This window comes from Lathamus discolor, chromosome 3 (assembly GCF_037157495.1).
Source record: "Lathamus discolor isolate bLatDis1 chromosome 3, bLatDis1.hap1, whole genome shotgun sequence".
Classification (NCBI taxonomy): Eukaryota; Metazoa; Chordata; class Aves; order Psittaciformes; family Psittacidae; genus Lathamus; species Lathamus discolor.
The window spans coordinates 80,317,633-80,328,162 of NC_088886.1; the positions used below are offsets into that span (position 1 = coordinate 80,317,633).

Consider the following 10,530-nt stretch of genomic DNA (forward strand, 5'->3'; position numbering starts at 1 on the left):
ATCACTGAGACTATAACACAGCAGCAGAAACAGCGGCTCTCTCCTCCGCCCTGGCCCAGGTGCCACCAGCTCATCATGGTTGTCTGTCATCAGAAGATGCCACATGGAGCTCAAGTGCGTGCTGCTCACAGGCTCCAGCACCTACCTCTGCTTGGCAGCAGCCACTCTTTGATGTACTGTAGGTTACCCTGCTCTTGCAGGGGGGTTGGACTAGATGATCTTTTTAGGTCCCTTCCAACCCTTGGGATTCTGTGATTCTGTGATTCAGGAGAAAACAGAAGGCCTCACTCAGCAGGTAAATGAAAGATTCTTCTATGAAAAACCAAAGTCCTGCTTTCATTTATTTATTTTCACTCTGTACCACAAATGCTCTGGTGACAGGAGCAGGACCACCAGCGAGCTGTTCACATCCAAAACACCACCTACCCTTAGAACAGCACATCACATCCCACAGCAGGGACTGCAGTCAACGTGCCATCCATTCCCTCCAAGCAGCAAGCCCTGGCAACCTTTCCTAGAGATCTGAAAGCCGTCAGCAGCCATGCACAAGCATCCTCCAGCACTGAGGGGTCCCCAAACATGCGTATTTCTAGGCAGCAATGACACTCTAAAATGAAGCACAGCAGCAAAGCTCCCTGGACGCAGGCTGTCACCACAGCAGCAGCAGCAGCCACCCAACAGCTGCAATCACAGCTAGTCAGCACCCACTGAAGCAGGAGCCCACAGCTCAAATGTGGCAGTACTCCATGTCATCTGCCAGTGTGGTGGCATGAAAATGCCGGCTGCATCAGCCCACAGCTTTGTTGATCTGCCTGCTTTGCCTGTTAGCCAGCAGAGGAGCGTGCAAACACCCATGGTGTGGTCCTCATGGCATGAATTTGGGGAGCCTGGATAAAACAGTGGGCAAGTTATTCAGGTCATGTCCTGCATGTGCTCATGGAGACATAGACCATGAGGTGTTCAGCCTGGCCAGTGTTCAGAACAATTACGGTGCAACACTGATTATTCTAGGGCAAAGCTCGTGGTTTTGGAGGTGGTGGTAGCTCTATAGTTATCAGCCTATTCTTGTTTTGAGCCACTGCCCAGAAAGCCAGAAAGCGCAAGTCCAGCTGCTCAGGACTAGGAGAAATGAATGTGTATCCTTTCAAACCCCTCAGGATGCTGAGATGCCCATCTCCCCTCACCAGGACCACTGTGCTCCTGCGGTGTACTGTTCATAGCGGGTGAGATCTGACAAGTCATCCAAGCAGGAGGGAAAAGCTGGCGGCTTTGTGCTGAGTCACTTCTGGTGGGAAGAGGGAAGATGGTGGTGAGGAAACAGCTCCTGAGGAGCTGCTTTCCAAGCCCAATTTGATTTTGAAGGGCAGCTTCTTACAGCTGCTCTGAGGTGAGAAGCAGCAGCGAGGAGGAGGAAGGAGCGGAGGCGAGTACATAGAAAGAAATGCCTTGGTGTTCTTCAGACGCTTGTTTTCCTTTAAGGAGCCCAAACCAGAAGGTATTTCCACCAGCCAAGTCAGAAGTCCTGCAATACTGTGCAGCCTGGCATTGCCCCTGCTCTGTGGAGAGTTTGCTCACTCAGCTCCTCAAAAAGACCTGTAAAAGATTGGACAATCCATTAAAATACAGTCACTGAGCTATAGATTTCCATTTTCCCTTTCATGACAGATGGATACTCTCTATTAGACCAGATCCCCTTTTTAAAAAAGGATTAGGAAAGCAAAGACAAAAGTAAACTTCTCCAGGTGCAGCTCCATTCCCAAACATCACCAACCCAAACCTCTTTGAAATGCAAGGTAAGAGAGGACTAAAACAGATGCTGCACCTTGGTAAACTTGAAATTCTGATTATTTTTTTCTTGCATCTATAGTTTTCAAAATACTGTTTCAGATTACTAATAAAAATGCTTTAACAAAACCAGTTTCAACATCCAAAATCAGAACATTCCCATCCACAACGCTGAATCTGGGTGTCTCAGCCTGCTTATAGGAATCTATTCTCATGAAACCTTTTCTTTTGATGAAACAGCACTTTTATGATAGAAAATTCCTGACCAGCTCCAAGTGTAAGTAGCAAGTCCACTGCAGCAAACAAGTCCAGGGTAAAGATTCAAGTTTTCATATGCTGTGCTGGCCATTGGGAAATAAAGCTTTTACTCACAGACTGAACAGTTTTGGTATGTGCTTGCTGAAATCTAATAAAGAGGAGACTCTGGAAAGTAACTGTAGATAACAGCATTCAAGTGAAGCAGGTTGAACCTAAGCTTGTTTACCTCAGAGGGTTGTTTCCTTTACAGAGAGTTTTTAGTTGAGTGGGAACACACAGCCATGGATTTGTCCAGTTCCATATTTCCTCCCTGCAAGCATCCTCACTGGGAGCAGGCTGGGTTTACCACATCCGATGGGAAAAGTTCTCTGGCATGTCTGTAGCTACTATATTAGCAGCAAGTTTCTGACAGTCAGTGCAGCCCCATAGTAATCACTTCATTTTTTATGTCCAGAGACAGAATGCTTCCATTTGGCTTTCCAAGGGAGAACCTTTTATAACAGGAAAATCATATTTTTCCAGCAGCGTGGAAGGGCGTGGGGAAATAGTAATGACCAACGCTTGCTGCAAGGTCAGCTCAGGGGACCTGCCCAGGGTGGCAGTGTTCACAACAGCAGAAGTGGACAGACAGGCAGGTCTGCCCCTGAACATGGAGTGACTTGTGGTTTTGGGGAGCACACACACATGAAGCTCCTATGGAGCTCAGATTAACATGCAGCATCTGAGGGGGTTGTACAGTGACAGCAATCACACAGTATGAGTATTCTCATTACTTAACCATGTGTCTGTGTTGGTTATTGGTACATATACAGGGCAGTTTAAGGGGGATTTCAGTGGGGCACCAGTTCACGGTGACCTGTGTCCCACTGGCACTGTAACGGTTAATGCCTAAAACTTGCCTTGGCTGAGATCCTTCTGCTGTTTGATGGCTCAACTGAAGCTTGATGTTTATGGTGGAAATTGTCTTGATTTCTTTAGATGAGATGAGCATCCATGGAGTTTGAAAATGTGTTTTAATTAAGATTCTGCTAAATTCTACCAGACACCTACTTGGAAAACAAAGCAACTGAATAATTAACTCTGATGAGAGCAGATGCTGCTCTAATGACAACCTGTTACTGCTCAAGTGCATCATTAGTTGTTTTACTGTGCTCTTATAATATGTCCAGAGATCCTCAGCTAATGAATATATTGGTAGCAATGCATCTAAAATAATTGTTCAATGTGGACTGTTGTAAGGGAATAAAAACCAATAGCCAACAACAAGAAGAAAAAAAAACCCTGCTCAACTGAAATAGTGCTTCTGCTGGTCTGCGCTGTATGTTCTTGAAAGCAAACACTTCTTTAGTTACCCTTGTGGGATTATTTTAGCCATAGATCAAGTGAAGCTTACAAATTGATGAGAATCTAATGATGCATTTATTTACAGATGTGCAGTTCTGTTCCCTGTTGTGCTGCTGAGGGGTGAGAGGAGAGAAGGCTTTTTCTTTCCCCCATGTAATGTGCACAGTCATACGTTTGACAAAGTGAGTAGAAAAATACCACCAGCATGATTTTACCCTGTTGTTTCTAGCTCTGAAAAATAAATCTATATCATCTCCTAAAATATAGTCAGGGCTCTTCAAAAAATAGAATAGACTATTTATACTTAGTAACCCACTTTAATGACACACTGGACTTCCTGTTTTCACAATATCTTGCGGTTTCCATCTTAAAGCATGTATTATTTTTATATTAAAAACTGCGGGTTTCTATTTTGGACTATCAGCATCAAGAAGAATTGGCCTGACCATAAAAATAATGAGATGAAGTGCAATAAGCAAGCAAAAACATCACATGGGGGGATCTAGCTCACACTTTTATATTACCTTCTCTTTTTTTTTTTCTTTTTTTCTTTAATGTCAGAACTATCTCTTTTGCCTTGAAATAAATAAAAGATATGCTCAGGAATGACTGAGGTACTCTTTGAGATGTTTTCCAGAGCCTGTTGAGCCTGGCAGACAGCAGTCTAGTAGAGCCAAAGGCAGTGGAAAACTCTAATCCCTGGAAAGGAGCTGAAGATTACTGGAGAATGTGTGCAGTGGCATCTCCATCAGCCCCTGGGGAGCAGCACTGCCCACCTCCAGCCCAGCTGGGTACCTGCAGCTTTCCAAGCCTCAAGTTCCTGTAAACCCAGCAAGAGTTCAACAAGCAAATAATGCCAAGCCCATGCCTTGCTCCGTGATCCCCCTCCGTGGGTGATATGCCTTGCTGCAGCCCCAGAGATGCCACTGACAAAGCCCCATTGCCCCTTTTGGAGGGACTCAGTAGCTGCTGCCTCACAGGGGCAGCAGCACTCTTGAAAGACTCAGATAACAATGACTTAGCCCAACGAAGGTCATCCAGGAGCAAGGTTAAAGACTCAGCACCACCAGTATCCAAGTGATGAGCTCACCAGGCCCTCCCAACCCAGGGGGCTGGTCCAACTACATCCCCCTCTGCATTTGCCCCAGCAGCATCCCTGAAACATACCTGCATGCCAGCAGCTACATCTGCTCCCTGCACAACACATGGCAACAGCCATCCCAAGGCATGCTACCTGCTGGGATCTGCTACCTGCATTGCCAGCAGGTCACTGCTGGTGCCCTGCCATGTGGCACTTCCCATGGGAACAAGCTCCTGGCTGCAGAAGAAGCTCCATACACAGGCGTGTATGCCACTTTGTTAATGCTTTTAAGCAAATGAAAAAACAAACAAACAAACAAACAAAAAATCCCAAACAAATAACCATATCAACCAAAAGCATGTGAATATTCACATGCTCCTGAAAAAGCAAATTAGCCGCCTCATTTCATCCCAGCATCTCACACTGCCTTTTTAACAATGCTTTACTGCAAACAAGCTAGCTGCATCCTTATTAAAGAGGGAGGGTGAAGAAAACAAATCAAAGCAACAAAAATAAAGCCCAAGAACTTTGGTTTGCTTTCTCCTATGACCAGCTTCTAAGTACAAGATGCAAAACTTCCCAGGTCACCTTTCCACCATAAAAGATAGAGAAGCCCTTTGAATTTATAGGGCTCACAGCTGACTGCTATGCCTCTTATGGGGACCTCTTTGGGCCTGATTAATTAGTAATTGGGGCAGGAGCTATGCACTTCAGTGACTCTTGGTGCCTTGAGTGTAAATTGCAATCTGGTGCTAAATCTCAGCAGGTCACATTGCTGTTTTTGCTGTGCCCCAGTGACACAACTGATTAAATCTGTGTAAACAGTATCTTAACAGAAACATTTTTGGGGATGGAGGGCTGCCTTCAGTTCAGAAGAACTGAGTTATTTATTTCTGAGGGTTCTGTCTGTTCTGAAGCATTTCTATCAATTACCAGTCATCCCAACTGATCATGCAGCAAGCTAATGGTTTTAAATTTGGCCTTAGAAAGCTTGCCCACTGCAGGGGCTTTGAACAGTGAGTCAGCACTCCATTCATACATGTGAGCCTAGGATCATAAACAAACACCATCCTGGGTAGTTTTACAACTAAGGAAAGGACAAGGACAGTACTACAACACAGTTGTTTCTATACATTTTCTTACCTTCTGCCAGGAGGCCCCATGGGGCCTGGTGGGCTGCTTTCTCAGCAGGTGTGTCCAGTACAGGCTGCCTTGTCTGTGTGTTTTTGACCACAAATGATGAGAAATGCAGGGCTGTCTGCTTTCCAGGCTGTTTCAGAGCAAGCAGAGGACCCACACTGCTCAGTCCACCTCAGTTCTTCATCCAGCACCCTTGCTGTCTCCAGCTTTGTGTTTGCCCGGGCCAGGTCCTTGGTCCTCTCCCATTCTCTTTTCCTGTGCAAGTGGTTTTGGTTTTCCACGGTGTTGGAGCCCCTGCGCCACTTCCCCCAGATGAGATGGTCCCATTTCTGCCCCGGTTATTGGTGTGCTCCCAACAGACTCTTCCTGCACCCCAGCCTGCATTGTGCCCTGCTGTGCAGGTCCATGTCGCCCTGAATCTTGCAAGGTTGAGCCCTGCCTATATTTGAAGCAAGGAAAGTGAAATGAATGTTACTGTAAGACCGCAGGAGAAATGTTTGACATGTTACTTATCTCAAAAGACTGGTCATTAAAGACATGTTTTTTTCCCCACTTAATTCACAAAAGCATGTTAATAAATGTGGGATGCAAACGAGTGAGTCTGGTGTATCATTGCCTTTCCTCTGCTCCAGCTTCCTTTCCAATGTAGCTCAGTGCAGGTGATAGGTGTTTCTCAGACCAACTGCCTCTAAAGAGACAAGAAACCATTTGTAATACACTGTAATGCTGAACAGCTGTTTTCATACTCTCTTTGGAAAGGAAGTGTGTTTATCTGCAGTTTCGATGATCTGGAATGTTGTCCATGACCTTGCAGCGATGTTTTAACAACTGCTGTGTGGAGGAGAAACCAGCCAGTGCTCTCTGTAATCTTCCTTGGGGTGAGGAGGAAGGGGGGTGTTTGCATTAATTTGCATGATACATACAAATCCTTGCCTAGGCTGTGGATTTACACTTGAATTACCTGCTGGCTATTGTGGTCCAGCAGGCTCTGACCTGCTTTTAAACAGTGTAACTTGTGTCTTTCAAATGCAAATGTTCGAATTAGCCTGGAGAATCCAGCTCTGGCTCTAGAGCAGGGAATTTGGTCTTGGAGTTAAATAGCCAGTGGGCAGGACCTGCTCTCTTGGATGGCATTCAGGCAGAAAAGGAAAGAACTGGGGCAGCAGCCTCTGTGTTTACAGAACTCCTTGCCCAGAGGATGGCTTTTCTGAGTGTGGTGTCCAGCTGATGCCAGCCTACATTTCCACCACGGCCCCAGCTCCTGAGCATTTGCTAAAAGTGGGAGACCCCATGTGTAGAGTGAGGTGGGAAATGAAAGAAAACTAGTCAGGAGACAGCATCCAAAATCATATTTCAAATATGGCACTAGAGTTGTGCAGACCTACCCAAAAGTTGTTGCATTACAGACCTCCGGGTTCTGGAACACGGATTAAAAAAACTTGAAAAATTAAAGGACTCTTTTTGGGTGGATTTCAGCAGTTTGGGACTTTTTTCTCTGCCGTGGTGTTGCTGCAAGAACACTTTCCCTTGTGTTAATTTGTTACTTCCTCTCCTGATTCCAGAAACCAGCAGTAAAGCACACAGCAGTGGAGTAAAAACTACTGAACTCTTAGAAACCTCACATAAATAAGTTTGGGTAGAAATCTACTCTGTCCTTATCTTGCCTGCAATTGTTTGCCCTGTCTACAGCTTCAGCACAGTCCTGCTATCTGCAGAGCTGGAGTTGCTCACGAACTGGAGTGCCAGATGAACCTCTGCATCACCCACTGAGCTTGTCATGATGAGAGATGGGCTCACGTCAGCCAGTTCAAGTGGGGAACCGTACACAGTTCCAGTGGGGGCTGCTTGGAGCCAGTGTTCAGGATAGGTCACTGGGGAAATACATGTGATTTGCAGAGTTTAGCCCTGGATTTTAGCACCACAGATGTAAGAAGGCTTCAGTTCCACAACTGCCCCTGGAACTAAGATTGCTTCTCTTCAGATCAGTGCCTTGTAGAGAGCAGCCTCTTACTGTCCTCATCAAACAGGCCCTGATGCCACCAAGTGAGCTTCAGTCCCTAAGGTCAAGATGCTGTGACGGTAGTACAGCTCAGCGATCAAGCGTTTCTTCTTCTAGAGAGTACAGTACATATGGCAATAGGATTCATGTGTTAAGCACATTACGTCAGTGCTTATGGAGACTGAAGAGGAATGCTCCAATGCCTTTAGCAGGGGTTGGGCTGAGTATTTCTTATTGAGATGCAGAAGGCAAAGTGTTAAGACATATAAAAGCATCTGCCAGAATGCAAACAGCAGGTCACAGACTGGGTAGCAATATCATTCTGTCTCCTGAATGCTACAACCCAGAGCTTTAACTAGTGGCCTCTCTAACCTTTCAGTCAGTTCCTCATCATGGATTCCACTTGCCATTCTTGTATTTTTCCAGGAAAGGGAGAGAACCCCAGCTGCTTTCATACGTAGCAATTTTTTCATGACTAACATTGAGGTCTTGTTGAAGACATCGGGATTTTGCTACCAACTTCAGTAGTCACGTCTGGAAGTAGTGGAGCATATGTTACACTAACTGCAACTAACGGCAACTATTCACTGTGCATCTCCTAATTGCATCCATACAGACAAGATGTTCTACTGCACATGGTCAATTCCAAATGAGCAAGAATCTGGGTAATGAAACTAGATTTTCTCCAGAGCAACTGCAAGTGCTACTTCTTATTGAGGACCTTTTTCTTGCCAAATTTCAAGATTTTAGCTCTATCCATTCCTGCAGGAGCCCTGTCTGAATAATCATGGTTGATTGCTCCTGGAGTTGTGTGAACATTCACAAGAGCATTTGTCATCTTCTCATTTGGTGTTTTTCTAAGAAAATAATTTTGCTGTCAACAAATCCCTTTCTTGAATGAAATGCTAGTAGCTAAAGTAGCATGCTTAGAATAGGAATGGGTTTTTTGCCCTTGCGTTGCCAAACTCAACACTGCTTCAGAGCTTAACATCAAAAGGGTCACAGTGAATTAGAGGATCCCAAACTCGTGAATTCTTTCTCAACCAATGGCAACTATCAGGATCCCATTTCAATAATTAAGCATGAGGTTTCTTGATTTTTCCTCTGTTCTGTGAGAGTTGGGGCCTGTGAAATACTGTTCAGACACTGGTACCTATCACCCAACTTCTCTTATCCTTAGGCATATGACCATATCTCTTGTTAATCCTCTCCTTCCTTATTGCCATACTTATAGAAGGTTGACATACAAATCCAGTTGTGCATTTTAGTCAAAACATGATGGGTTCATCTCATTCAGATCACTAGGGCTTCTGTAGAGATCAGACTTTGTAAGTTATCTTTAAGATCATTTGTTGCCTGCTTCATGCAAGATTCTCCTTTTTGCTTCCATTTCATCTACAATGGCTGAGTCCTGGAACACCACTCTTGCATGTGATACTTCACTGTACATCAGTATAAACCACGGTGTTTCATTCGTTAGGTATTTAAACCAGGTGATTTTTCTGTGCTTGTAGCATATTCTGTGTTGATTCCTGGGAAAAATAGAGCAAACATTTTGACTGCAGAGCTAGTGGTGCAATACTAGTAAGTTAAAATTGACATTAGCCATCACAAAGATGTATTGCCAGTTTGTTCCTGGATCACACGTGGCTGGTACAATTCAGCTGTGTGTTTATTCACTTGGAGCAGAGCACATATTTCCCTTCTTTGGGAAAAGCATTTTTACTGTCACATTATATCAGGTCATCCTGGATTAGTATCTCAAGCAAATAGCTTTATATCTTTTGTACTATGCAGTTAAAAGCACAAGTTGTTTAACCTCACTGCCAGAGCAATAAATGGCTATCTGCACTGATGTCCATTTGCTGATATGCTTTCAGAATAAGCTACAAATTGATTACTCTAGTGGGAAGGCTCAAGAAGAGTTAGACATCAAGGTTTAAATTAAGGATTAATAAGAATACAGAAGACGTCATTGTAATTTATGGAGGGTAGTCTTCTTAATATTCTTTTATATAAGCATATACGTATACACATGCACATACACACGCTACATTTGCAAAAGAGCAGTTTTGTTAATAGCTAGCTTAGAGTGGCAGCTCTTATTGTTTTGTTACCTGGGGTGATGGGGAGGTTTCCCACATAGGGTGCTTCCTTTTCCCTAAGTGTGGTGCCAGGCTTTTCACTGGCATATGCCCTGCTGCTCTCTGTGTTTTCTGCAAAGAAAGTAACTGAAAGGATTGCTAAAGTGACCCTCAGAGTCAGGAGGGGATGGACCTCACTCCTCTCATGCCATCTCTCAGTCTGAGGAATTTTAAGACAGCTAGTATTGTGCAGAGGCTAGCAGTGAGCCAGGCATTTGATACCCTGAGGCACAGGCTGTTGCCACGCAGTCTGAAGATGCTTAATTGAGCAAGTATTATCTAAGCATGGATGGTAGGGCTCCTGTCTTCCAATGCATTTTCAGGGTGGCAGGTTCAGCCTTTCTGGCTTTGCTCAGTTCTCCTGAATCGCAGACGGCATTTGTGGCTGTGCAGAGTTAGACCCCAATCCTGCAGTGGATCTGCAGAGGATGAATTAGTTGGACTGCAGATGGATGTATGTCTCTACTCACAATAATCACATTACAGGATCACGACCATCATCTGGAGCTTCTAAAAACAACATTCCCTCATCTGTTTGCCTAGCTGATGCATAACACATATTTACATAGGCTCTCATCTTAGGAATTTTCATCATCTCTTGCGTAGGAGAATGCTGAAATGATGTTTGCACCATAAATGTTCCAGATTCCACACATGCTTTCAGTCACTAAGCATGGTCTTGCAGGCAAAAATATGTGCCTACTGTCCTGTAGGGTAAAAGTAAAAGCAGTACATACCTCGTTGGAGTTTTCCATCTTATTCTTGGATCTAAAAGGTTC

The 10,530-nt window shown here is 44.5% G+C and overlaps 1 long non-coding RNA gene across 1 annotated transcript; it reads right to left on the reverse strand.

Moving 5' to 3' along the window:
• Positions 1–323: 323 nt before the first annotated feature.
• Positions 324–6,367, reverse strand: LOC136011072 (uncharacterized). The gene is made up of 2 exons (XR_010611185.1): positions 5,612–6,367; positions 324–1,593 (listed from the first exon to the last, which is right to left on the reverse strand). It is a non-coding gene; the product is annotated as an uncharacterized LOC136011072 (long non-coding RNA).
• Between the last annotated feature and the right edge of the window lie 4,163 nt (positions 6,368–10,530).